Source organism: Anabrus simplex, chromosome 10 (genome assembly GCF_040414725.1).
Source record: "Anabrus simplex isolate iqAnaSimp1 chromosome 10, ASM4041472v1, whole genome shotgun sequence".
Taxonomy (NCBI): domain Eukaryota; kingdom Metazoa; phylum Arthropoda; class Insecta; order Orthoptera; family Tettigoniidae; genus Anabrus; species Anabrus simplex.
In genome coordinates, this window is record NC_090274.1 from 91,877,620 (window position 1) to 91,904,916 (window position 27,297).

Genomic DNA, 27,297 nt, shown 5'->3' on the forward strand with positions numbered 1-27,297 from the left:
ACGTTCAACTAAATACTGATCAGGATATTTTGTTTTCTGCAGTTCTTCGATGTAGAATCCTCCTTCAATAGGCTGTCCTCTGAGATCGCGAAGTAAATACGTAACTGGATTAGTAAGCTTAACACTTCTGATTTGAAAAAATTCAGTGCTCCAGGTAGGTGTGTATCCTTTTGCAAAGATAGACTTGTGTTTGCTGATGCGAACAAAATCACCTTCTTTAAAGCGATGGCGACGTGGATCAGCTGTTTTAATTACAAGATGAATAGCATTTATACGAGGTGTATTCTTTGTAACAAGACGTGGCTTTGTTCCGATAGTGCGATGAGATGTATCGTTGTAGGTAGATAAAAGTCTAGGTAGCAGATCAACCCAACGATATGAACCTTGCGCTGTAAATTCTCGCCACATCATTGTTTTGAGTGTACGATTAAAGCGTTCTACAACACTTGCCTTGAGATTGCTGAACGTAGAGTAGTGTTGAATGCCAAGTAACTTGAGGTAAGAAGAAAAATCCTTGTTGTAAAACTCTTTACCTTGATCAGTTTGAAGAAGCCTTGGGCAGCGTTTCGATTCTTCAACAATATGTTTAAATGCTTCTTTAACTTGAGCTGCTGTTTTAGAACGCACGGGTTGTGCAAAAGCAAACTTCGAGTACACATCGATAACAGTAAGTAGATACTTATACCCCTTATTACTAGAGGCATATGGAATCATTTCTACTAAGTCTGCTTGCCAGAGATCATCTTTTCCTCGTGTAATAACGCGTCTGCGACAGTAGGTGCGACGTGCTGGTTTATGTAACTCATGTGCGATGTTTACCTTTACAGGTGAGATCTTCTCTTGACGAGCCATTACAAAATAATACCGGCATAACGTAGTTCTCTTTCTATTTCTAGAATTTCTGATCCGTGACCAGTGTGACCAGCTTCTTGTGATGCTCTTAAAAGTTGTAATCGTTCAACGAGTAAGTTTGGGTCATTCCAGTATCTTACATCCACATACGGCAACAAAGGCTTGTAGATAACATCAAGACTACGTGCAGTCGGAAACAGCTTAGAAATAAACTCACGATACTTGTAACTCTTATTCGCATTTACAGCTTCTGTTCTCTTGTAATTACGTCGTGTTGCGTCAGTAGCAAAAAGTATTGCTTTATATCTTTTAAGATCATCTTGTAAAATTATATCCTTGTCAGGTATTCGTGAGAAAAGAAGTTCTAAGAGTCCTTTCGTAGGTTTATAGGTAACACCTTTTACAATGAGTTTGTTGTTATTAATCTTAACATTTGAATTTCCTATCCGGTAACAGTCATCTTCGTAGCGAATACCGTAGGTAGTGTCAGTTTGTCCTGTAAAACGTTTTTCTATATAAGGTGCAAAGAGAGATCCATAGGTATCTTGAATAAAAGTTCTAAACTGATTGCGATACTCTGGTGTAATCATAACCTCAGACAAAGATCGTAGATTTTGCGTTGATGTAGTAGGTGTTTCAGCAATAACATCTGTAGTTAAAAACTCAACACGCTTAGATGGTGATGTATCATTAAGTTCTTCTTCTTCCTCATCTTCCTCTTCCTCTTCTTGATCTACATCCTGCTTCTTCTCTTCCTTATCTTGTTCATGCTTTTCTTCTTCATGCTTCTCTTTATGATATGTTGTTTGCATAGAAGAAAAACTTGAAGTAGACTGTGGTAATGAAGTAGAATTAAAAATTTATTTGAGTGGTGTACTTAGTTGTGTTTTTAAAAATAAATCCGTGTCTGCTTGAATACGTTTAAGCTCCTTAAATTTCCGTCGAATATTGTTTCGAGCTTGGATGATATATTTTGTGATCTCCTTGCTAGATGTTAACATGATGATGGTTTTTAATCAAGTAGTTACTGTAATTCTGTGTTAATGCATATAAAATGATCGAAACCCATGCGATATCGTCCATGCTGTACATCACTTTCTTTACCAATAACTAAAAAGCTGTAACGGTGTAATGACCAACATTTAGCACACATACGTTTAAAGTCATCGAATGTCATATCAGTGTTAACATGATCGTTATACACATGTCGCATGTTGCGCTCATCTTGCCGAAAAAGCACAATAACATTTGCGTTGTCGCGTATCAACTGCTTAGGCACACGAGAATAGGTTTGGCACAAATAGATGCAATCAACATATTTATGCCGACCCATACTAAAGTATACACGAATAACGTTTTGCTGTTCTGTTGCGACATCATCAAAAATCATAAGAGAATTAGGAAGCACATCGTCTGGTGATGGTACTTGCTCATGCGAATTAAATTTAAAATATCTTATTCCATCTTTAACTAGATCGTGCATTACAGTTTGTAGAATAGTATATAGCGGCTGATAGAGTGACTTTGCGAAAACGTAAATATTCTCGAAGCGTACACCATTTACAGAAGTAATAAGTGTGAGTAAAAGATTTGTTTTCCCGCATCCCGACGGACCTGATATAATACATCGAACAGTAAAAGGAAACAACGTTCCATGACGTTTTCCTGTAGTTGTACTAGAACTAGGTAAGAGATGTGGTACAATGTCGGTAACAGGTAGCGTGTCTTGCTGCTTTATAATCTTCATGATAACTGAATCATAAATTACGTAATAGTAATATATATATTAAACGAAACAAGAGGTAACGGTTAGTTTATGATTTGCACTTGACTAGTAAAGTCGTGTCCAGCATGGTGAAACAACGATATCCAAACGACATGAAGAAGAAGAAGAAGAAGAAGAAAGTAAAAACTGTTGGATGGAAAGATGTTATAAAGGCTGCGCAAAAAGCTATTCGAGGGGAATACAATCCTCGTGTAGCTATTACTAAAGCGTTACGCGCAGCAAGAGCGAGAATTTCTCCAAAGTGCAGAGCAATATTTAGTAAACGTGCACGAATTATTCCTGTACCAAAACGAGGAGGATTTCTTCCTGCGCTGTTTGCTGGCTTAGTAGCTTTAGGGTCATTGCTAGGTGGTGCTAGTGCTGTAGCGAGAACTGTCAAAGCTGTAGAAGAAACGAAACAACAGTTGAAAGAGAGTGAAAGTCATAACAAGACGATGGAGGCAATTGCGTTACGAGGCAAAGGTGTGAACATGAAGCTAGCGCCATATAAGAAAGGGCTTGGTATCTACATTTCACCAAAAACGTCTACTGAATGCACTGCCATATCGAGCTCTAACGCATGATGAAGTTTTTACGTTTGCTAAACAACTAGGAATTCATTATTTTCGAGGAGTGTATATGCGCGATCAACTACCAGCGCGCCCACGTGAACGTGAAAGTGCCGTAATTAACTTAGACGACGGTCGTGGACCTGGAACTCATTACGTTGCTTATGTAAAACGTAAATCTAAAGTATGGTATTTTGATAGCTATGGAGACTTACCTCCTCCTTTTGAGCTCATACGTTATTTCGGAAGCAGTGCAGACATTGTTTACAATAAAAACCGTGTGCAAAACTTTAATACACGCATGTGCGGACGATTTTATATCAAACCCAGACAGTAGAGAAAGTGCATTAGTGTCTACGTGATGACGAACAGTGAAAGAACGTTTGCTGTACGTGGAGAAGGACCTGAAACAACCGTCTATTTTAATCCACCAATCGAACTTGGTTATCAGCCGCATAGTCTTGGACTAGTATCGTTTGAAAGCTACAATAAAATCTATAATGTGCGTGATGGTGTAAACAAGTTCTATTACGATGAGTATGTGCTAACACTACCTTCAGGTAGTTATACAGTAGACGATATTCACGACTATATTGAAAGTACGTTAATTGATCAGTTTGGGGGAGATAGTTTTAGTAATCATAATTACATGTTCTCTATCACTATAAGCAACATTACACATAAATGTGTTATTGAATCATCATTTAAGATTGACTTCAAATCACAACCTGATTCGATTGGACCACTGCTTGGATTTTCATCGAGGGAGCTCCTACCGAACGTACGTTACGAGTCAGATCAACCTATAAAACTCTTCGATGATTATAATGTGAACATTACTTGTAATATTATTACAGACTTGAATAGTAATCTACAACCTTCACACTTCCTGCACGACTTTATTGTTACAGAGGAACGTGGATATACTATTTGTGAGAAACCAGCAGTAGTTCTTTATCATCCTGTGTCTGTAAAACACATTAGCAACATTACTCTTAGACTTGTAAATAAACATAATCAGCTTATTCATTTAGATCAGCACGCGTACGTAGCTTACAAACTACATCTTAAACCAGTATGAAAACCATCTATAAAACACGGTGTACATTCTGAAGACATACTACATGTGTGCAGAGTCTCATCGAGTTAACAGATACCCATAAGCAGATACTCCATGATTTGGGATATACACTACTACAACAGAATGGAAGAAATGCTGGACATTACGAATACAGTAGAAAGACGTGAAGGTGTAGTACGAAGTGAGCTTCATTCCTATCAACCTTTTACGTTTGGATTAAATAACAATGATGAAATTCATTTTATTATTAATCAACAAGATGTTTACACCTTACCACACGAAAGCTACCTCTATATTGAAGGACGACTACAAAAGTCTGATGGAAGTGGACCAAGCACTTCACAACTAAACAACCATGCTCTAGCTTTTCTCTTTTCTGAAGCGCGATATGAAGTAAATAATGTTGAAATAGATCGAACGAAGAATGTTGGTATTACAAGTGCAATGAAACTCTACCCTTCTTTCTGTGATGAAGAAAGTAATCTTTTTCGGATGGCTGGATGGTGTCCAAAAGCTACTAACAACTGGATGATTAATGAGGATGGAACTTTTACGGGTATGTTATCACTGAAACATATTTTTGGATTCGCAGAAGACTTTACACGTATTATAATCAACGCAAAACAAGAGCTTATTCTAATCCGTGATCGAAGTGATTACAATTCTCTTAAAGCAGTAGAAACACCAGTAGAATCGAAAATAACACTGCATCGTATACTGTGGCGGATTCCACATGTAACCTTATCTGATCGTGAAAAACTTCGATTGCTCAAGATTGTAGAAAATGATACACCATTACCTATACGTTTTAGAAGTTGGGAGCTGCATGAATATCCTGTGTTACCACCTACAAACAAGCATAGCTGGGCTGTTAAAACATCACGTTTTACTGAGAAGCCCTTGTACATTATTTTTGGATTTCAAACTAATCGTAAATTCAATCACGAAAAAGATAGCTCACTGTTTGATCACTGTAAATTAAGACACGTTAGACTATATCTCAACGGAATTACGTATCCCTACGAAAACATAGACATTAACTTTGAGAAAAATAAGTTTGGGATGCTCTATGACATGTTTTGTAAATTTCAATCATCGTATTATCAGAAAGAAGATCGTCCGCTATTTACACCTCAAGAATTTAAAAACAAAGCACCGATTGTAGTTATAGACTGCTCCTATCATGAAGAATCTATAAAAGAATCTCCAGTTGATATTCGTTTAGAATTTGAAACATCTGAAAACATTCCTGCTAACACAGCAGCCTATTGTCTTATTATTCATATGAGTGATGTTACTTACCATCCGCTAACGAATATTGTTACGAGACTATAAATAAGAATAGATCTTTATCATTTTCATTAGTGTGTGCTTCGACATCGTACGCTATGGAACAAAACTGTAAATGTGCATGCTGTTTGCATGCTCATACGCAACATCTTATTTATCTTACACGAGTGAGTGAGGCTATTAAGATGTTCTATAAACATAGATCGTCGATGCCGAAACATCTTATTCAATACTTACGACCAGGATTTTTATATACGTACGCTTCCTCTTACGTACATAATTTTTAGGGACATCCTTCCTCTACACAGTAAGATGTCGATCGAAGTAGCTTTATGCAGAACTTGTGAACGACATTACAAGCATCGAGGAGAAAATGGTGATGATGATTGGGATGGACCAAATCCGAGGATTGAACACTGTACACAGTGTATGAATGAACTTTCTCTAGTACCTCATGATGATGATGATTCCGAAAAGGAATAACAACAAGGTAAGAAGTATATGATCTTCTCTGTAAAGCATAACATACTTAGAATAATATATTTCTAAATGTTTTGTTTAACCCTTTCGATGCCGACCCATAATAGGTCACCAAATGCATAGAATGCCAAGCATGTTTCAATGGATTTTGCATCAATATATAAAACAATTTATTTACGTCTCATTTTAAAAGATATGGAGGTAAAATGTGGTACGTGGACTTGAAATACTCCAAGGAATACAAACATATGACTTACATTTCAAAAAACAAAATTTTGTTGAATATTGTGTACAAAAATATTACTATTTTTTAATTTAAAAAAGGAAAAAATTAATTTGAAATTAATTAGCACATTTTACACTAAATCCAAAGTGACTAAGTGATGATATTTAACACATTGCTGACCGGATGCTTGAGCTTGACACATACCCTGTGGACCGGACATTTTTCTACTAAGCATACTACCGTGCACTTGATTATAAAAATGCACTTAAATATTAAATCAGTCAAGATTTTATCTTTAAAGTTGGTGGATCTGCCTTTACAAAACCATCTTTAGCGTCAATTCCTAACACATCATTAATGTTTACATCGTTGTCTCGTCAGAGTCACTTGAATAAATTAGCACCCCAGGTAAATTACGGCGTGTAGAGGCTTGAATATCACTTCCACTATCACTCTTACATTCAGTTTCCACTAATTCATTACCACTGTATCTATTTGAACGATCATCGGCATATAATTGTTCTAAAATATCGTCGTCAGCTAACACCGTATTCCGCGGGCGCTCCATCTTGTCATTGACTGAACCGGCAGAAAGAAAGTCGACGGTTTGAAACTAAATCAAAGAATAAAAGAGGCCGTAATTAAAAGAAAAGTGGCAGATATACATCTACGATTTATTCTACTCAATGTGCAAGTCCGAAATAGTTCAATATATGGTCAAGAGATGTCACAGTCAGACCGAAAACAATGTCGTGAATAAAACCGAGATTTCTCGGGGCCCGTCACCTACCGCTGGCGAGCGTACTACGAGATTTCTCGGGGCCCGTCACCCATGTGTTAATCTTAACTGCTATCTGGGATCATGTATACCAATTTATATTGTTAATGCAGGTCTACTTTCCAATTTATAAACTAATTTCCAAAAACATTGATCATGTGGAGAGAAAGACACCAACAGTGTAACCTGTCAACGATTGGATATTTTATGAATTTTGGGAGAGTAATAGTAATCATTTGAAAGAACTGTGTCTAGTAGCAGTATTTGTTACTGCAGAACAGTTCAGAAAATCAGAACAACATACAAAATCAACTAATAGTGTCAGGAATGAAAGTGTAAAGAACAGATTGAAATATTCAATGGGTGGAGGATCAAGTTGAGGTAGGCCTATATGTTTTGGCCCTGGGATTTGATAAAAATGGTGGTGATGGACAACATTACTTTCAGGGAATATGCATTCAGTCCAAGAATCATCTAATTCACTGTCACTGTCATTTTCTTCAGCACTGGCACTGTCACTATTTGACATAGCACGAAATGTTGTAAGCCCATTAGCCAATGGCACGGCTCCATCATTCTATGGTGCGCTATCTGAAGACCCCAAAACACCATAATCATCACTTTCGCTAAAATTAGAGTCACTTACATCTTCAAAGCAACCCAAAAGTTCCTCAATTTCTTCTCCCGAATTAGGCCTACGTGACGACATGCCTTGTTGTGATAATTGTACTACTGTATTTACAACTTTGCTATGACCTAAATAAATTGCTAAGTAAATATAACTACAGTAGAAATAATAATAATAAACTTAATATATTACAATAAATAACTCAAATGCGTGAATTACAACGTAAAATTATTGAAAACAAATCACAACCCGCGAACATAAACAAACATGGAGGCTGCCATATTGGCTCATAGACGTCAAGCGCGCACAGATCATACACTCAAAATCGAGGAGTAAACTATCAAAAATGAAGCTATGTCAGTGCCATCTAATTACATAAGAAGGAATTACAAACACTCTACCTTCTTTCTATCGAATTTGTGACGCAATCTAGCACCTTACTACATAACTACACCACTTATAAGAGGGTGCGAATCGAATCGGCATCCTGGCATTTTTCGTACAGGATGTAAGTGCCGATGCATCGGCATCTTGGAACTGTAAGAGTTAATTTGAATGTTGCAGGAGGCATTTCAGAAGCATACGTTGTTAAGAAGCACACCAACCTTGTCAGCAGAAAAAACGAACACTGTTGTAGTACATTTGTAAATAAATATTTGATCGCATTCGAAAAATGTTGTACTTATTGCATTGCTTTTCACCGACTTACTCTTAAGAAAAACGATCAGGTCAAAACATGCACAATGACGTTATCACTGCAGCACGTGCTTACTCTAGCTTTCCCCGATGCGTGATTAAACTTGTTCGAATTTACCGCCACCACATTTCAACTAAAGAGTGCAGCAGCGAGGTAAGCGATGTAAGATGGCGGTAGCTAAAGGTGGCAGCACGGTGCTCTGTTGATTAAAGAAGGCTGCTTGTCAAAAAGATTTTTTCAAATTTTCCGCCACCACATTTCAACTAAAGAGTGCAGCACTGAGGTTTGCGATGCAAGATGGCGGGTGACAGCTTGTCAAATAGATTTTTTTTCAAAGGTATGTAGCTAAAGAGGGCAGCATTAAGGTTAGCAATGCAAGATGGTGGATGACAGCTGTGACGTAAAATTTACCCGCAAGATAGCACCTCGATCCTCTTTTCATTAAAGATAGCAGCTTGTTAAATATAATTTTTCAAATTAACCGCCTCAAAGGTAAGTAGCTAAAGAGGGCAGCACTGTTCTCTCTGGATTAAAGATGGCTGCTTGTCGAAAAGAATTTTTCAAATTATCCGCCACCACAAAGAGGGCAGCACGGTGCTCTCTTGATTAAAGATGGTGGATGACAGCTGAAGAGCCCATAGAATTTGTTTCCAAACAAGAGCACGTGGAATTTGCCGCCACCACATTTCAACTAAAGAGTTCGGCACTGTTCTCTCTGGATTAAAGATGGTGGATGACAGCTGTCAGAAAAGCACATGGGTTTGTTTCCAAACAAGAGCACGTGGAATTTACCGCCACCACATTTCAACTAAAGAGTGCGGCACTGTTCTCTCTGGATTAAAGATGGTGGATGACAGAAAAGCACATGGGTTTGTTTCCACACAAGAGCACGTGGAATTTGCCACCACCACATTTCAACTAAAGAGTGCAGCACTGTTCTCTCTGGATTAAAGATGGTGGATGACAGCTGTTAGAAAAGCACATGGGTTTGTAAAGCACGTGGAATTTGCCGCCACCACATTTCAACTAAAGAGTGCAGCACTGTTCTCTCTGGATTAAAGATGGTGGATGACAGAAAAGCACATGGGTTTGTTTCCAAACAAGAGCACGTGGAATTTGCCGCCACCACATTTCAACTAAAGAGTGCAGCACTGTTCTTTCTGGATTAAAGATGGTGGATGACAGCTGTCAGAAAAGCACATGGGTTTGTTTCCAAACAAGAGCACGTAGAATTTGCCGCCACCACATTTCAGATGTATGTAGCTAAAGAGGGCCGCACGGTGCTTTCTGGATTAAAGATGGCGGATGATAGCTGTCAAAAAACGCATAGGTTTGTTTCCAAACAAGAGCATGTAGAATTTGCCGCCACCACATTTCAAAGGTATCTAGCTAAAGAGTGTAGCATTGAGGTTTGTGATGCAAGATGGCGGATGACAGCTGTCAGAAAATAGCACGTGAATTGTTTCCAAACAAGAGCACGTGGAATTTGCCGCCACCACATTTCAACTAAAGATTGCAGCACTGTTCTCTCTGGATTAAAGATGGCGGATGACAGCTGTGACGTACCACATTTCAAAGGTAAGTAGCTAATGAGGGCAGCACTGCGCTCTATAGATTAAAGATGGCGGATGACAGCTGTGACGTACCACATTTCAAAGGTAAGTAGCTAATGAGGGCAGCACTGCGCTCTATAGATTAAAGATGGCGGATGACATCTGCACGTGGATTTGTTTTTCTCGCGTTAGTGAGGTTAAGTTGGTAGCACTAAGGTTTAGGCCCACCAAGATGGCAGCACTGCGGATGACATGTGACGAATTTGCAGCTACTGCGATAAAGAGGGCAGCACGGTGCTCTCTGGTTTAAAGATGATGGATGACAGCTGTCAAAAAAGCACGTGGCTGTCAAAAAACACGTAGATTTGTTTACCTCGCGCTAGTTAGGTTAAGTTGGCACTACTGTGGTTTAGGCCCGTCAAGATGGCAGTACTGAGGTTAGCGATGCGTTGTTGTCTGTCAAAAAGCACGTGGATTTGTTTACAAATTCTAATCTCGCGCTTGTGGGGTTAAGTTGGTACTACTGAGGTTTAGGCCCGTCAAGATGGCAGCAGTGAGGTTAGCGATGCGTTGTTGTCGATGACAGCTGTCAAAAAGCACGTGGCTTTGTTTACAAATTCAAATTTCCCGCGGGTGGTGGAGGAGACCTCTGGGAGGCCTCTGGCAGTGGTGGTGGTGGAGGAGGCCTCTAGGAGGCCTCTGGCTGTGGTGGTGGTGGCCTCTGGGAGGCATCTGGCTGTGGTCGTGGTTTCAGGTGGCCTCTGGGAGCCGGAGGAGGTGGTGGCGCCAGAATCCCTGTATTATACTACTCCCAACGCATCGTCTCGCGACACGAACTGTCTGCCTTCACGCCTGCCACTTGACTGTCTGGACTGTTTCATCGCTCTACGCGAGGCCCTGTGACGTCATCGCTTCTCGCATGTTCCACGACGACCTCGGTTCCGTATATATACGGGCTGCGTGTGCTTGTTCGATGTTCAGGTGTGGATCAAATGTTGTGATAGGCAGTGGAAGCTCTGGAAGTGTGCGCGGCTGGCCCGTGTACATACTGTTTTTAAAATTTCTCCGTTCAACGTACTGGGTGAGCAGACTTCATATTTCTTTTCATATTAACATTCATTCTATTTTGCCCTTTTCTTCGGCTTGTTAATTGGAATCCGAACTTTAGTCCTTTTTAAGGGCATTACGAAATTGTCACTCTGGTAAAATTCTAACTCCGAACTTGAGATAGAAAAGTGAATCGAGAATGTGGACTGGACTCGCGATGTGTGATGTGTGAACTTTGCCTTCCATTCATGTGATGTGGGAGCTTCGCGGCCTGATCAGTACTCTGTCTCCTTATCCCTCCTGAGTTTTCTTCCTTCTTCACCTCATTGCCCTCCTTTTGCCTTTCCCTTCCTTTATTATTTTTATCCTTTTGTTTACCTTTGTTATTTAAGATGGTGTATCGCGGTCTGCTAACCCTTTTATGATCTATCTACACTAGGTATGTTCGATGTTCATATGTTTTCCTATATTGTCTAAGCTGAAACACGAATCTGGGGGATTGTGGTAGTATCTTGCAAAGTACTCCCTTTTTTTTTGTATTGTAAACCTCTCTTCAATTAAAATTACTGCCATTTGTTTTTTAACTATCTTATTCCGGTTCATCAAATGGCCCTCCTATGGGAGCTTGTATGTAAACAAGAACATTGATTTGCTCAGGTTTAACCTTTTCACTCGAATTTGTACGAGTCAAGATATGTGTAATACACGGGGCATTTACCCCTTGGTTGTACCTCAAGGACAGTTGTAATTCTCGGGGTTTTTATCCCTTGTTGTAACCAAAGATAATGTTGATTTTTACGGGTAATTTTTACCCTTCGTTGTAACTGTGTGTGCCTATCTAAACTAGATTATTGACCATTGCAACAGTCCCTCGTGGTCTGTTTTATCTCTTTTTTGTGGATCTATATCTTGTTATTTTGAAAACTTTATTCAATATATATGTTATCTTAAAAAGAAGAACGCTGTGCTTTGGGAGTTCTCTTTTCTGGTATTCCTTTCCTATAATGTAACATGCACTTACCACGATAACTCCTCTTGGGTATGGCACACCATTAACTTTTTTGAATGTTCCGAAGTACGGCTTGGTGTATCATACCTTCCTCTGCGTTCCGCTCTGCTGAGTTTATTGCCTTGTGAGTTAGAACTTGTATACTGGAGCATTCTGCCTCTTACGCATCGATCTTGAGTTGATACTTGCGAAAGCCGTTTCTCTTAACGCTCGGCGATATAGAGGAATCGACCTTTCATTTTTGATCTCTTCTAAGAGGGGATTGGTAAGCTCAGGCCACAAGTGTGAAACTTCATGACATTTTACAACAAAGTGTACATAACACATTCGTGTGGCAGTGTGTATACATCTTGCTGATTAATGATAAAGCGAATTTCATCATTGTTATTCAGTCCAAACGTAAAAGGTTGATAAGAATGAAGCTCACTTCGTACTACACCTTCACGAGTTTCTACTGTGTTCATAATGTCTAGCATTTCTTCCATTTTGTTGTAGTAGCGTATAACCTAAATTTGGGTGTGCCTGCTTATGGTTATCTGTTAACTCGTTCAGACTTCGCAAGCATGTAGTATGTCTTGTTTTATATATTTTTCATACTGGTTCAAGATGAAGTTGTAAGCTCCGTAGGTGTGCCGATCTAAATTAATAAGCTGATTATGTTTATTCACAAGTCTAAGAGTGATGTTACTATTGTATTTTATAGACACTGGGTGATAAAGGATTATTGACGGATTTTCACGAATAGTATAACCACTTTCCTCTGTAATAATAAAATCGTGCAAAGACGTGTGAACTTTGTTGATTACTATTCAAGTCTGTGTTAATATTACAAGTAATGTTGACTTGATGATCATCGAATAGTGTTATAATTTCGGTATGAGTTCTCTTGGTGAAAATCCAAGTAAGAGACCAATCGAATCAGGTTGTGATTTTAAGTTAATCTTAAATGATGACTCAATAACACATTTATGTGTGATGTTGCTTTCAGTAATTGAGAACGTGTAGTTATTATTACTAAAACCCTCTTCAGTAAACTGTTCAATTAATGTACTTTTAATGTAGTCATGAATGTCGTCCACTAAATAACTGCGTTAGCACATACACATCTTAATAGAACTTGTTTACACCATCAGGCACATTATAGATTTTATTGTAGATTTCAAACGACACAAGTCCAACACTATGGAGCTGATAACCGAGTTCCATTGAAATAGACAGTTGTTTGAGATCCTTCTCCGAGTACAGCGATCGTTTATTCACAGTTAGTCATTAAGCGCACAATACTGCTCTTTGTCTACTGTCTGGGTTTGATATAAGAACATAACACTTAATCGTCCGCACATGCGTGTATTGAATTTTTTCACACAGTTTTTATTGTAAACAATGTCTGCATTGCTTCCGAAATAACGTATGAGTTCAAATGGAGGAGGTATGTCTCCATAGCTATCGAAATACCATACTTTAGGTCTACGTTTTATGTAGACAACGTATTAAGTTCCACGCACGCGACTGTTGCCTCAGTTAAATACAGCACTCTCACGTTCACGTGGGCGTGCTGGTAGTTGATCGCGCATAGGCACACCTCGAAATTAATGAATTTCAAGTTGTTTAGTAAACGTAAAAGCTTCTTCATGGGTTAGAGCTCGATGTTGCAGAGCATTCATTAGACGTTTTTTGGTTATATGTAGGTGCCAAGCCCTTTTTTGTATGACGCTAGCTTTATGTGTACACTTTTGCCTCGTAATGCAATTGCCTCCATTGCCTTGATATGATGTTTACTCCATTTTAACTGTTGTTTCGCTTCTTCTACTGCCTTAACAGTTCTTGCTACAACACAAGCACCACCCGGCAAAGACCCTAAAGCTCTTAGTCCAGCAAACAGCGCAAACATTGCTGTGCACTTTGGAGAAATTTTCGCTCTTGCTGCGCGAAGTGACTTAGTAACGGCTACATGCGGATCGTATTCCCCACGAATAGATTTTAGTGCAGCCTTTACAGCATCTTTCCATCCAACAGTTTTAGTTTCCTTCTTCATTTCGTTTGGATATCGTTATTTAACCATTCTGTACACGACTTTACCCGTGAAGAGCAAATTATGAACTGACATTTACTTGTGGTTTCTTTTGATATATATATTACTATTGCCTACTTTCTTCATCTGTTACCATGAAGGTTAGAAAGCAATAAGACACAGTAACTACAAGAAGACGCTATGGAACGTTGTTTCCTTTAACTCTTCGATGTATTGTAACAGGCCCATCGGGGCGTGTAAAGACAAATCTTTTACGTACATTCATTACCTCTTTAAAAGGCATACGTTTCGATAATATTTATATTTTCGCGAAGTCACTCTATCAACCGCTATATACTATTCTACAAATTGTAATCCACGATCTAGTTAAAGATGGATTAAAGTATTTTCAAATTAATTCACATCAGGGAGTACCATCATCGGATAATGTGCTTTCCAATTCTCTTATGATATTTGACGACGTCACAATAGAAGAGCAAAACATATTCGTGCATACTTTAGTATGGGGCGACATAAATACATAGATTGCATCTATTTATGTCAAACCTATTCTCTTGTGCCTAAGCAGTTAATACGCGACAACGCAAATATTATTGTGCTATGTCGACAAGATGAGCGCAATATGCGGCATGTGTATGATGGTCATGTTAACGCTGGTATGACATTTTATGACTTTAAACTTATATGTGCTACATGTTAGTCACTACATCGTTACGGATTTTTGGATATTGATAAAAAGCGATGTTCAGTATGGACGTTATCGCATGGGATTTGATCATTTATATCAAAACGCAGCGTTACAGTAACCACTTGATCAGAAACCACCTTAATGTCAACATCCAGCAAAGAGATTACAAAACATATAATCCGTGCTCGAAACAATATCCGTCGAAAATTTAAAGAGCTTAAACGAATTCAAGCAGACACTGATTTATTCTTGAAAATGCGACTAGGTGAACCACTGACAGATATTTTTAATTCTACTTCATTGCCCCAGTCTACTACAGGTTTTGTTTCTCTGCAAAACATCATATGATAAAGAGAAGAATGAACAAGAAAAGCATGAAGAAGAAGAGAAGCATCAACAACAAAAGCATAACGAAGAGGAGAAGCAGTATCAGGATGAAGAAGGGGATGGGGAAGGTGAGGGTGAGGAAGGAGAACTTAACGATTCTTCACCATCTAAGCGACGACTGTTTCTGGATACGTAATGCAAATGTTAACATTAATTGACAGAGACTCATCGTAAAAGGTGTTACTTATGAACCTACCAAAGGACACTTAGAATTCTTTACTCACGTATACCTGATAAGGATGTAACCTTACAAGATGATCTTAAAAATATAAAGCAATACCTTTTGCTACTGACGCAACACGACGTAATTACAAGACGACAGAAGCTGTATATGCAAATAAGAGTTACAAGTATCGAGAGTTTACTTCTAGGCTGTTTCCTTCACATGCAACCACCTTCATGTGGTCTTTATGTTATCTGCAAGCATTTGTTTTGCCGTATTTGGACGTAAGATACTGGAATGATCCTAACTTACTCGTTGAATTATTACATCTTCTAAGAGCTTCGCATGATGCTGGTCACACAGGTCATAAATCAGAAATTCTAGAAATAGAGAGAATTACGACATGCGGGTATTATTTAGTAATGGCTTGTCAAGATAAGACCTCGCTTGTAATGCTAGGCATCGCACACGAATTACATATACCAGCACGTTGCACCTACTGTCGCAGACGCGTTATTACACATGGAAAAGATAATCTCTGGCAAGCAGACTTAGTAGAAATGGTTATATATGCCTCTAGCAGTAAGGCGTATAATTATCGACTTACTGTCATCGATCTGTACTCTAAATTTGCCTTTGCACAACCTGTGCATCCTAAGACAGCAGCTCAAGTCAGAGATGTATTTAAACATATTGTTGAACAAGGCTTCTTCAAACCGATCAGGGCAAAGAGTTTTCCAACAAGGATTTTTTTCTTGCCTCAAGTTACTTGGCATTCATCACTACTCTACGTACTGCAATCTCAGGGCAAGTGTTGTAGAACCTTGTAACCGTACACTCAAAACAATGATGTGGCGAGAATTTACAGCTCAAAGTTCATATCCTTGGACTGAACTGCTACCTGGTCTCGTGTCTACCTACAGTGATACACCCCATCGCACTATCGGCACAAAGCCACGTCTTGTTACAAAGAATACAACACGCTTAGATGCTATTCATCTCTGATCCGCGCCGCCATCGCTTTACAAAAGGTGATTTCGTTCGCATCAATAAACACAAGTCTATCTTTGCAATAGGATACACCCCTAACTGGAGCAGAAAATTTTTTCAAATCAGGCTTGTTAAGCTTACTAATCCAGTTACATATTTATTTTGCGACCTCAGAGGACAGCGTATTGAAGGAGGATTCTACATCGAATAACTGCAGAATACAAAATATCATAATCATTATTTAATCGAACGTGTTACTTTAAAACTGGTGTTTTTTACTCTCGAACACATACCTCTCCTTCCTCCTATGTCATAAGACAGGATTAAACATGCAAGTCAACATTATTTCCACTAGATAATTTAGGGCATGCTGAAGGGTAGGATTATTACTTAAAAATTAAAACAGCACCTGGAAATACGTTTTACAATTCCTATTAATTTTAGAATGTACAGTATATATTTTATCAGGTAAATCTGTTCTGAACCTTCTTACATAGATTTAGTCTTCGTTGCTTAATGCCACTTTCTAGTAACAGTATTGTTTTTGTTGCACCGGTAACGACAAGTGATGCTCTCTTCTCAGCAACTGAAGTACTAAGTGACGACACACGCTGCATAGATTTACGATGCAGATTCTTATCAGCTATACGTCTTAGTTTAGGATTGTTTTGACGATAAGCAATGTCATGCTCTTTGCAGGCATCATCTAACATGTTAATACCAAGATCAATACGTGCCAAGCGACGTCAAGACGAGTTCCAGGGTCGCAGTACTAGTAACAGGGACGATGAATCTCAATGGGAAGAGTACCAGTTACCTTATTGATGAGTCCATGCCCAGCGTGCTTCCCCGCCTTTCTCCCTACATGTTTCTTCAACTCTTCTGCGAAAACTTCTTTACTCCTTTAGCAGCCATGATAAGTGTTTATAACCGAAGACAACTCGTTAGTTTTAGGTCCGTGATACAGTTTAATGAGTTGGCAAGTAGGAAACTGTCTCACTGAATGTCTCTTAGCTACAATAAAATGAGGCATTTTTTATTCATGTGTCAGTTCGGTTTCATCCCTTCCTGGATGTATTTGGTAAAATGGCTCGTCACTGCCTCACGTGGGACGATCCCGTAACTTCCGTGATTGTACGATTTATGGCAGTCCTTATGTTTTCTGACACGGATGGTCTAACTTGCAACAGGAAAGTTTCCTTCTCATCTCTTTGAATTGAGGAATATGTGTCGAGTTTTAATAAGATATAAGATGGACTCCGTGCATCTAGATGCGGAATTCTTAAAGTACTCAAACCTTTTTAAACGTTTCAAAAGGATATTCCACTACCATTCGCCTCCTTTCATTGCACGTTGTTATTACTTCAGATAACGATAACGTTTATTCATGGTTGTTGATGTCCCTTGTTTACCCCACGGTATGAATGAAACACGATTCTCTGTGCTTAATGTGTTTGTGTTTATTCTCAACGTAATGGCCCTCAAATTACTACGTGCGTGTATTCTTTTGCAACTTCCTCCCATCTACACTGTATGGTTACTTGTGTCACCGCGAGGCTTCACTCGCTCTGTACGAATCGAAATCTGGATGGGTTTTGATGTGAATACGGGTCCTCCTGATCCCATTGCCAAATTTATGTTTATGTATAAACGTGACCCTAATAAATGGGAATCGTCTTCTATCGACTTTGGTGTCGTGTTATTGAAAAATTTGAATCCTTGATGGACACCAGGACCGCTCTTCGCTCGTATTGTTTTAGCCTGACTGTAGGTGTGTACTGACGTGAGTGTAAATGGGTGGGCTATAAAGAAGGAATATCTTTGTTTGAATTTCATTTTTTTCTTATTTTTATTTTTATTTCTCTACCTGATTGTTCGTGCATTTTCATTTCGGGCTTCGCACCTATGTTAGCCTTTTGTACCGTTTCCGACCGACATGTTTTATCTTTCTTTACTGTATGCACTCCACATACTTTTGGCCCTTACAATTGATTGTGTTGTAGTTTGTGTACGTGCTCCTTTCAATCTACTCCGGAGATTCTACGAAAAATTATTTCCTTTAGTCTACTCTTTGATGCGTAAGAGTATAGCTTCTTTTTGGGGGGAGTGACAGATTGTTGTAAAAATAAGAGATATAAAAGATGAGAGGAGTGATATATGGGAGTGAAGACAAGTTGACTAGGTTAAATTAACAACTGTTGGGAAATTAGACCAGCTCTTAAGGAACTGTGTATTGCGTTGTGTTTGTGAGGGGATAATCTGATTGTAATCGCGCGCTTATAACCGGATCAACTGATTGTAATATAATTCGATTCTGAATGATGGTATTACGTACGTATAATTTTCATATTGATTATCTTTCCCTACTTTCAAATCCATTTACTTTCTCCAATTTTTATTTTATTAATTCTATAAATATTTCCTTGTTATTTGTTGAATTTCTTGGTATTTTCTTTTGAAAATTAGTCTCTTGGTATTTTTTCTGCCGAGAGTCTCATCTCCAGCTCAAGGCTTGTAGCTTGTGGTCTTTGCCAGTCGCGATCCGGACCTTAGTCTTTAACTAACGATGTTATATTATGTACGGCGAGCAGGATTTTGTGTGTGCAGGGTGTGGCTCAAAACTCACTTGTTCATGATATAAACTACACGTCTGAATCTCTGACAAAACAGGGTCATGATTCCACTCAGGAGACACCTTATCCCAGATCTTCTTTCCTGCATTCACGGCTATATTTACCAAAATGTCTTACCTAATGCATTCAACTCATCTTCAGCAAAAGTGTTTAGTTTCTTTCGCATGCATAATACTTTACGATTGTCTTTTCAACTGCGTTACACTTAGTATCGGATAGGAATGACATTATGTCTTTACAAAGGTTTCTTTCACACTGACGTAATTTCGACAATGCAATTTACATATGTTGTTCACCTCCCGACATGTACTGCAACATAACCTAACGAAAAGCATGCAAACATGTCGTTTCTACACTATGCTGGACATCCTGATTTATAAGCGTTCACTATTAAAGATAGAAAGCGATAAGGTATTCCTTTTTCTTCCCACTGCAGACCTAATTTTTTTCAATCCATTGGGTCTGCCTTTTGTCTTCATCTATTTCCAAACAACACATTGCAATCCGACACAGTCACCTCATTAAACACAAATTTGTTGCCGTTTACTTTGAAGCCTTGTGCATCAACTATTAATGTTCTTGTTATGATGGAATAAAGCGCTCTACTCACTATCATAGTATCTCAGAGACTAACGAAAAATTCACACTCATACTATCTCTAAAGGCTTGAGATTACTAGAGAGGACCTTGATAACGAAGAAGTTTAAACATGCATAACCATGGCGACGTCATCGCTGCGTGTTAAAAGCAGAATAATCTTAGTATCGCACGTGCTCAATCCCGTCGGAGACAGTCTGTCGGATGAGGGGACGTAAAGCCTTAAGCATAAGATCACGTCGTCATGGTTATACATGTTTAGACTTGTTCGTTACTGTCGAATGGAGACATAAGGCAATGAGCTGACCTCCTAGACCTCCTCCAAGGTGGTGTCCGGAAGGGTGTATGTCGAGAAGATCAGCTAGAGTTAAAACTATAATCCTCTGAAGTTGGGCACCTCTAAGAGAGTGTCGGGGAAGGGGGGTGTTGCCAAGGCCACTTGTTCAAAATCCGCACCAAAGAAGTGCACGCGGTTAGGACCTGTCAAGACGGCAGCTGTCATCTTGACAACTGTTACTGATTAAGGGGGGTTATAACTGAAATTTGTGGAATTTGGGTCGAAAAATCACTTTTTGAGTTTTGTTTAAAAAATAGCTCCATCTTTTCTCTATCAGAAAATGTTATATATTTCCATGCAGCGCCATTTTTAAACCTCCCAGCGGCTATTTAAATGGAGAGCGCGTGGGATTTAATGTCCGATCCACGCCCTCTTTCTACTGAGACGCCACAGTCTTCGTTGTTGTTGTTTGTTCGGAGTTTTGAATATTGCGCGAAACATTTCCCTCTGAGGACGACAGACACTCAGCTACGCAGTCTCCTTTCATTTGTTTACTACGTAGTCAAAATAAATACTAAAATAAGAGAAATAATTTACTAGTCCAACGAAGGGAACTAAAAATGTGTTGTAAAACAGCAGATTTATTTTAGCCACACAAGTGCATTTTCGAGGTTGCATATTTTCTCTTCTATCTTTGTTTACATTTTTTAGTATCTCTTTACGTCGCGTTGTAGAAGCATGTTCCTGTTTTAATTTATATACATTTTGCACGAGAAATCTTATTCCTGAGTGATGAAATTATTTATCCAGTGAAAAGCAGTACAATAAGTTCATTTTACGGTGTGTATATTGTAACAGGAACGCCCGTACTTCAGTTTATCGGAGAGCATGAGGAACGACAAGGCGTGTACGGCCCATGCTAAGAGAGTGAGAGAGAAGGCTAGTGAAAAAAAATGTCATGATTAAGTGGATCCTTCAGTTTATTCAATAGATATGCAAAGAATTATGTCACCTTTTACAGCTGAATCGTGGAGTTGTCCCTGAAGGCGTGGAGAGGACGTCGTCCTGCGGCGGCTGCGTCGTCTTGCGGTCGGCGTCGGCGTTGTCTTCCGTCGTTGGTGTTTTCTCTGTATTAGTGTTGATGACTCGAACCTGAGGCAGGAACGGGGAAATGTGCAGCTTCCACATTGGACGTCATGGGGCACTGGTGTGACACTTCTCTAAGGCGAAGCACGCCGAAATAGTTCCCACAGCAGCAAGGATAAAGTTAGAGTCACAGTTCCACGAGGATAAGATGGAAGGAATTATCGTATTTGGAATAATAAACAAACGAAAACAATCTAGGACCTTCCGAGGTGCAGTGATTAACCACTTCATAAAGAAAATTAAATTTACCGGGCACAGTCTCTGCACTGTACTCCATGAGCACAATACACTTGTTGAAATAAATGACAGTCCAAGTTCTATTACGTCGTAATTTTTAGAAGATTATCACAGGCACTTAAGATCATACGTGATTCTGAACAGGTTATGATGGGAATTGGCATGGTTCCTCGGAAAGAAATCACGATACTGCATTCCACTGTCTTTAAGAGGGAATGTTGGCACAGTTTATTACGAACACAGTTCAACGGATAGACACAGTCTTTAAATAAAATGAAGGTCGTCACAGTCTATGCTAGAAACACTGTCGCTGTTTTCACACAGTCTTTAAATGAAATCAAGGCTGGCACAGTTTATGCGAGAACACAGTCGTTAAATGAAATCAAGGCTGGCTAGAAACACTATCGCTGTTTTCACACAGTCTTTAAATGAAATCAAGGCTGGCACAGTTTATGCGAGAAACACAGTCTTTAAATGAAATCAAGGCTGGCTAGAAACACTATCGCTGTTTTCACACAGTCTTTAAATGAAATCAAGCCCACGGAGAAAGCTTTAACACGAACGTTCTGAACTCAAGTATACAGCCGGACCGAGTGACGAATTATGTCGCGACGTGCTTACTTGCACACACTCACTGAACTCACGGCTTACTGCCGACTTCCCTCACTCTCTGCTTACTGCACACATTCTGCTTTACCCCAGGCTGGCGACTCGCTTATATTGCCGAAGGCCGGTGGGCGTGGCTACACATGTGGGCCCCAAGAAAATTTTATATCTTGGCCATCTTCACACCGATTGACACGAAATTTCGGCTAGCAGCGTTCATTATTCCTGCCTGCAAGGTGACGTTATTGAAATATTGAGATTATGTTTCGTTCATGCAGCAATGCTATGGAACACGAAGGAACTTTCTGCGTGACGTTGCTTGTCCTTGGCCGGTGTTCTAGAACATCGCGAGCTTGCTCGCAGTTCCCACTATGCCTGTGCGCTCGGCGCAAGTTTTAAATAGTTACGGCCGGGTGTTAGCGAGCTCCTCTTAATAAAAGAATGAAACGTGAATGCTCGAAGGGCGTTCCCGTTTCATCTCCCCCCCTGCTCGGGAAAAAGAAAATTGCTGGGCGATTTTCTTTTCGCTCATTTCTTAGTAAAGTATTTCTGAAACTTGAATAGTCTTCTCACTATAGCCAGAGGATTAATGTAAGGTGTGACGCAGTTTGATATGATTCCATCATTCTCCATCTGTTTAATGATGACCCGTGCTTCTTCCAAGTACTTCATGGATATCGGATAAGGCCGTTTCTTATAAGGTGAAGTGTCAGTAACATCTAAGTGGTGCTTGAAACCCTTAATGACTCCAGGTTTCTCGGAAAATACATCTGGAAACTTCTTGAAAAGCCCTTGGATTGCCTTTGTTACTTCATCATCATCGTAATCTGGGCTTTCAGCTACATTGGCGTAAAGCGTGAAGTTGTAGTGGTCCTCGTTAAACTCATCATCGATAATGGACGCCATCTGGTCCTCTACGGGTCTCACTTCCTCGGGTCGCCCCTCTTCGTGGACGCTTTCTTCGACAGGCGGAGCCTCGCTTATCTTGCCTTCTACTATGTCCACCGGGGTCTCACATTCCGGATCCTTCACGTCATTATAAGTAACCAACTGTAGCCCTACAGATTCGACGTGGAAAAATTTAATCACATTAGCGGGATAATCAATGATTCCCCCATGTTGAATGAGAAAGTCTGATCCAAGGATTAAGTCAAATTTCATTTGCGTCAAAATCAAAAATAGATGTTGGAACTTAACACCACCAATTTCTGACTCAAGAAACGCTTGGAATTTGCATTTAATAGCTTTGTCAGGAACTATGCCTTTAACCTTAACTTGAGCAACCGGCAAGATGGAGATGTAGGTCGCCTCCTGCGCCACATCTATTAATTTCTGCGAAATTAGTGAGGCTTGCGATCCTGAGTCTACTAAAGAGTGGACAATCATATTGCCTAACTTAATGATAATGATCGGTAAGCCGCGTTGTAACTGAGGCTGTCGTGGTGTTGAATCCTCATATAGTAAATCTGCATCCTCTAAATACCAATGGTTAATGAGTGCACTACATACTACCTCTCCTCCCTCCGGGCTTTCAGGCAATCTCTTTATTGCTTCGACAAAGTTTTTTTTTTGGTACCCGTAGCTCTTGGATCCATTTCCGTTCTTTCATTTCTTCTCTGTATCTCTGCCTGGTATTCCAAAGAAGCTGCACCAGGTAAGCCCTCTTCCCTGTTCTTATTCCTTACATATTCCGTAGTCTCTCTCCAACGTTTCTCTAATTCTTCCCGCTGGGAGTTCCTATTATCATTGGGTTGGTTAGCTGCCTGTCTCCATGAAGGTCCAGGTTGAAACTTAGCCCTCCCTTCGTAGGGACGATTCCTAGATCTTCTGTACCGAAACGGAATATCTCGGCGAGTTTCTCTTTCTTCTCGCGGTTCTGAATTTACTTGAACCGGAGTCTTCATTTCCGTAAAGTTGGTCGTAGTTTCTTTGGTTCGACCTGCTTTTGCTGCGCTCTGAGTGTGCGCAGTATCGAGTTTCCTCAGGACATCATCGAGCTGCTCCAAGTCCTGGACGTTTGCTGCCACCAATATTTCCTGAACATTTGGTGGAAATTGCAGCGTTATGACCTGAATAAGTTCTTGCTCCGGCAAAGGAGGGTCTAAAAACTGCATCTTTTTAAGCTGAGATATGAGATAATCTGAATATCGCGAGGAATTAACGGAAGTGTTATACTTTCTGGAGTATAATTGAAGTTTTATCAGGTGCTGAGCCTCAGCGCTCCAAAATCGTCTAAGTAAGGCTTCCTTAAACTCTTCGTAAGTGTTAATACTGAATTTAAAAGCGGTAAACCACATTAACGCCTTGCCTTCTAACAATCGAGATGCTATTCGTAAACGACGGTCGGTCTTAACGTGATTTTCTTGAAAGAACTCTTCGAGGTTGAGGAGAATCTCCTTAGCAGTATACTCCTCCTTCCCCGAAAATTTGGCTGGTTTTTCCTCAGTTATTTTAAAAACTGTGGAAACATTCATGGATTCTCCACTAGTGTTGTGAAGGCTAGATGATGAAACATCCTGTTCGATTTGCGATACTTTGCTGTTGAGAGCTTCTATACCTCCTTGGAGTTCAAGTTTTAGGGTTTTAATTTTCCCCTGTACGGAATTCTCAATTTCCTTGACCTCCTTTTCTATGTCGGTCTTGACTTCTGCTACATCGCGACAGATACGAGTAATCTGCGTGTGAGCATTATCTAACTGAGTCTTGACACGTTTATCGGCCTCCTCTTGCTGACTTTTCAGAAGAGTAATTTCGTTTCCCAACTTCATGAAATTATTTTTAACAGATTCATGAAGTTTGTCTTGAATGGAAGCGATTTTAGTTTGCGCAAGAGATAAGTGAGCATGGGACTCTTGAAATTCTTCCTTTAAGCTTTCTACTTCTTTAAGGACTTCCTGAGAAGAAGACGGGAAAGCAAGTTTTAAGTCCTCCGCCACTTGTGTTTTTATATCTTGCTTAATGTTTTCTAAGTCACGTGTTAATCTTTCATTTATTTCCGTAAACTTAGAATCCATTCTTTTGTTAGATTCTTTAAATCGTTTTTCAATTTCGGCACCTGCACTATTGAGCCTACGTTCCAAATTATTATTAACTTCTGCAAACTTTTGATCAACAGATTCTGTCAATTTTACAATGTTGGCATCATTAGCCTCCCTTAGTTGAGTGATATTACGATTAGTTACTTCATTAGCCTCCCTTAGTTGACCTATACTAGCCTTAGTGGCTTCCAGGGCCGCGTTAGATTCTTTAAGTTGAGCTCCTAAAGTATTATTAGATTCTTTAAGTTGAGCTCCTAAAGTGTTATTAGATTCAGCAATCCTACGCCCGAGATTAGTGTTACTTTCCGTAATCCTGTCATTTAGACTGATTTTTAAAGCCTGGGCAGCTAGTATATTTTCCATATTAATGTCGTTATTTTCACAAAATGCAGAAAATACAATCATTCACCTCATACATAAAATCACCATTATTGTCCAATGGTAAAGTTAAAAATTTCACAAAATATCAAACACTTGTGCATAAAATTAAATATCACCATTATTGTCCAATGGTAAAGTTCAATGTTTCACTGACATAAATATCAAAAATTTATATGAGACTGTGCATAAATATTATGCCTGAAATGTTTTACATAACAAGAGAAAGAGAAAGAGAGAAAAAAAGATAATCACTTGTGCCATAAACTTAATCAGAGTTCTGTGCCAAAAGTTTAAAATTTCGCCAAAGTCATTGAATTTATCTTCGTAAAATTTTAACACATTCACTGAACTGGAATTAACGTATGTACTATGCACTTTTATTTGAATTGGTAAGTTAAGATATCACTGATTTCAAAGTTAATTTTTATCACTTTACTCTCTTTAATCTGGCCCCAACGTCACGGGTGCCACTATTCACTACCTTCTCTCTGTAACAGGAACGCCCGTACTTCAGTTTATCGGAGAGCATGAGGAACGACAAGGCGTGTACGGCCCATGCTAAGAGAGTGAGAGAGAAGGCTAGTGAAAAAAAATGTCATGATTAAGTGGATCCTTCAGTTTATTCAATAGATATGCAAAGAATTATGTCACCTTTTACAGCTGAATCGTGGAGTTGTCCCTGAAGGCGTGGAGAGGACGTCGTCCTGCGGCGGCTGCGTCGTCTTGCGGTCGGCGTCGGCGTTGTCTTCCGTCGTTGGTGTTTTCTCTGTATTAGTGTTGATGACTCGAACCTGAGGCAGGAACGGGGAAATGTGGAGCTTCCACATTGGACGTCATGGGGCACTAGTGTGACACTTCTCTAAGGCGAAGCACGCCGAAATAGTTCCCACAGCAGCAAGGATAAAGTTAGAGTCACAGTTCCACGAGGATAAGATGGAAGGAATTATCGTATTTGGAATAATAAACAAACGAAAACAATCTAGGACCTTCCGAGGTGCAGTGATTAACCACTTCATAAAGAAAATTAAATTTACCGGGTACAGTCTCTGCACTGTACTCCATGAGCACAATACACTTGTTGAAATAAATGACAGTCCAAGTTCTATTACGTCGTAATTTTTAGAAGATTATCACAGGCACTTAAGATCATACGTGATTCTGAACAGATTATGATGGGAATTGGCATGGTTCCTCGGAAAGAAATCACGATACTGCATTCCACTGTCTTTAAGAGGGAATGTTGGCACAGTTTATTACGAACACAGTTCAACGGATAGACACAGTCTTTAAATAAAATGAAGGTCGTCACAGTCTATGCTAGAAACACTGTCGCTGTTTTCACACAGTCTTTAAATGAAATCAAGGCTGGCACAGTTTATGCGAGAACACAGTCGTTAAATGAAATCAAGGCTGGCACAGTTTATGCGAGAACACAGTCTTTAAATGAAATCAAGGCTGGCTAGAAACACTATCGCTGTTTTCACACAGTCTTTAAATGAAATCAAGGCTGGCACAGTTTATGCGAGAACACAGTCTTTAAATGAAGTCAAGGCTGGCACAGTTTATGCGAGAACACAGTCTTTAAATGAAGTCAAGGCTGGCTAGAAACACTATCGCTGTTTTCACACAGTCTTTAAATGAAATCAAGGCTGGCACAGTTTATGCGAGAAACACAGTCTTTAAATGAAATCAAGGCTGGCTAGAAACACTATCGCTGTTTTCACACAGTCTTTAAATGAAATCAAGGCTGGCACTGTCTATGCTAGAAACACAGTCTTTAAATGAAATCAAGCCCACGGAGAAAGCTTTAACACGAACGTTCTGAACTCAAGTATACAGCCGGACCGAGTGACGAATTATGTCGCGACGTGCTTACTTGCACACACTCACTGAACTCACGGCTTACTGCCGACTTCCCTCACTCTCTGCTTACTGCACACTGCACACATTCTGCTTTACCCCAGGCTGGCGACTCGCTTATATTGCCGAAGGCCGGTGGGCGTGGCTACACATGTGGGCCCCAAGAAAATTTTATATCTTGTCCATCTTCACACCGATTGACACGAAATTTCGGCTAGCAGCGTTCATTATTCCTGCCTGCAAGGTGACGTTATTGAAATATTGAGATTATGTTTCGTTCATGCAGC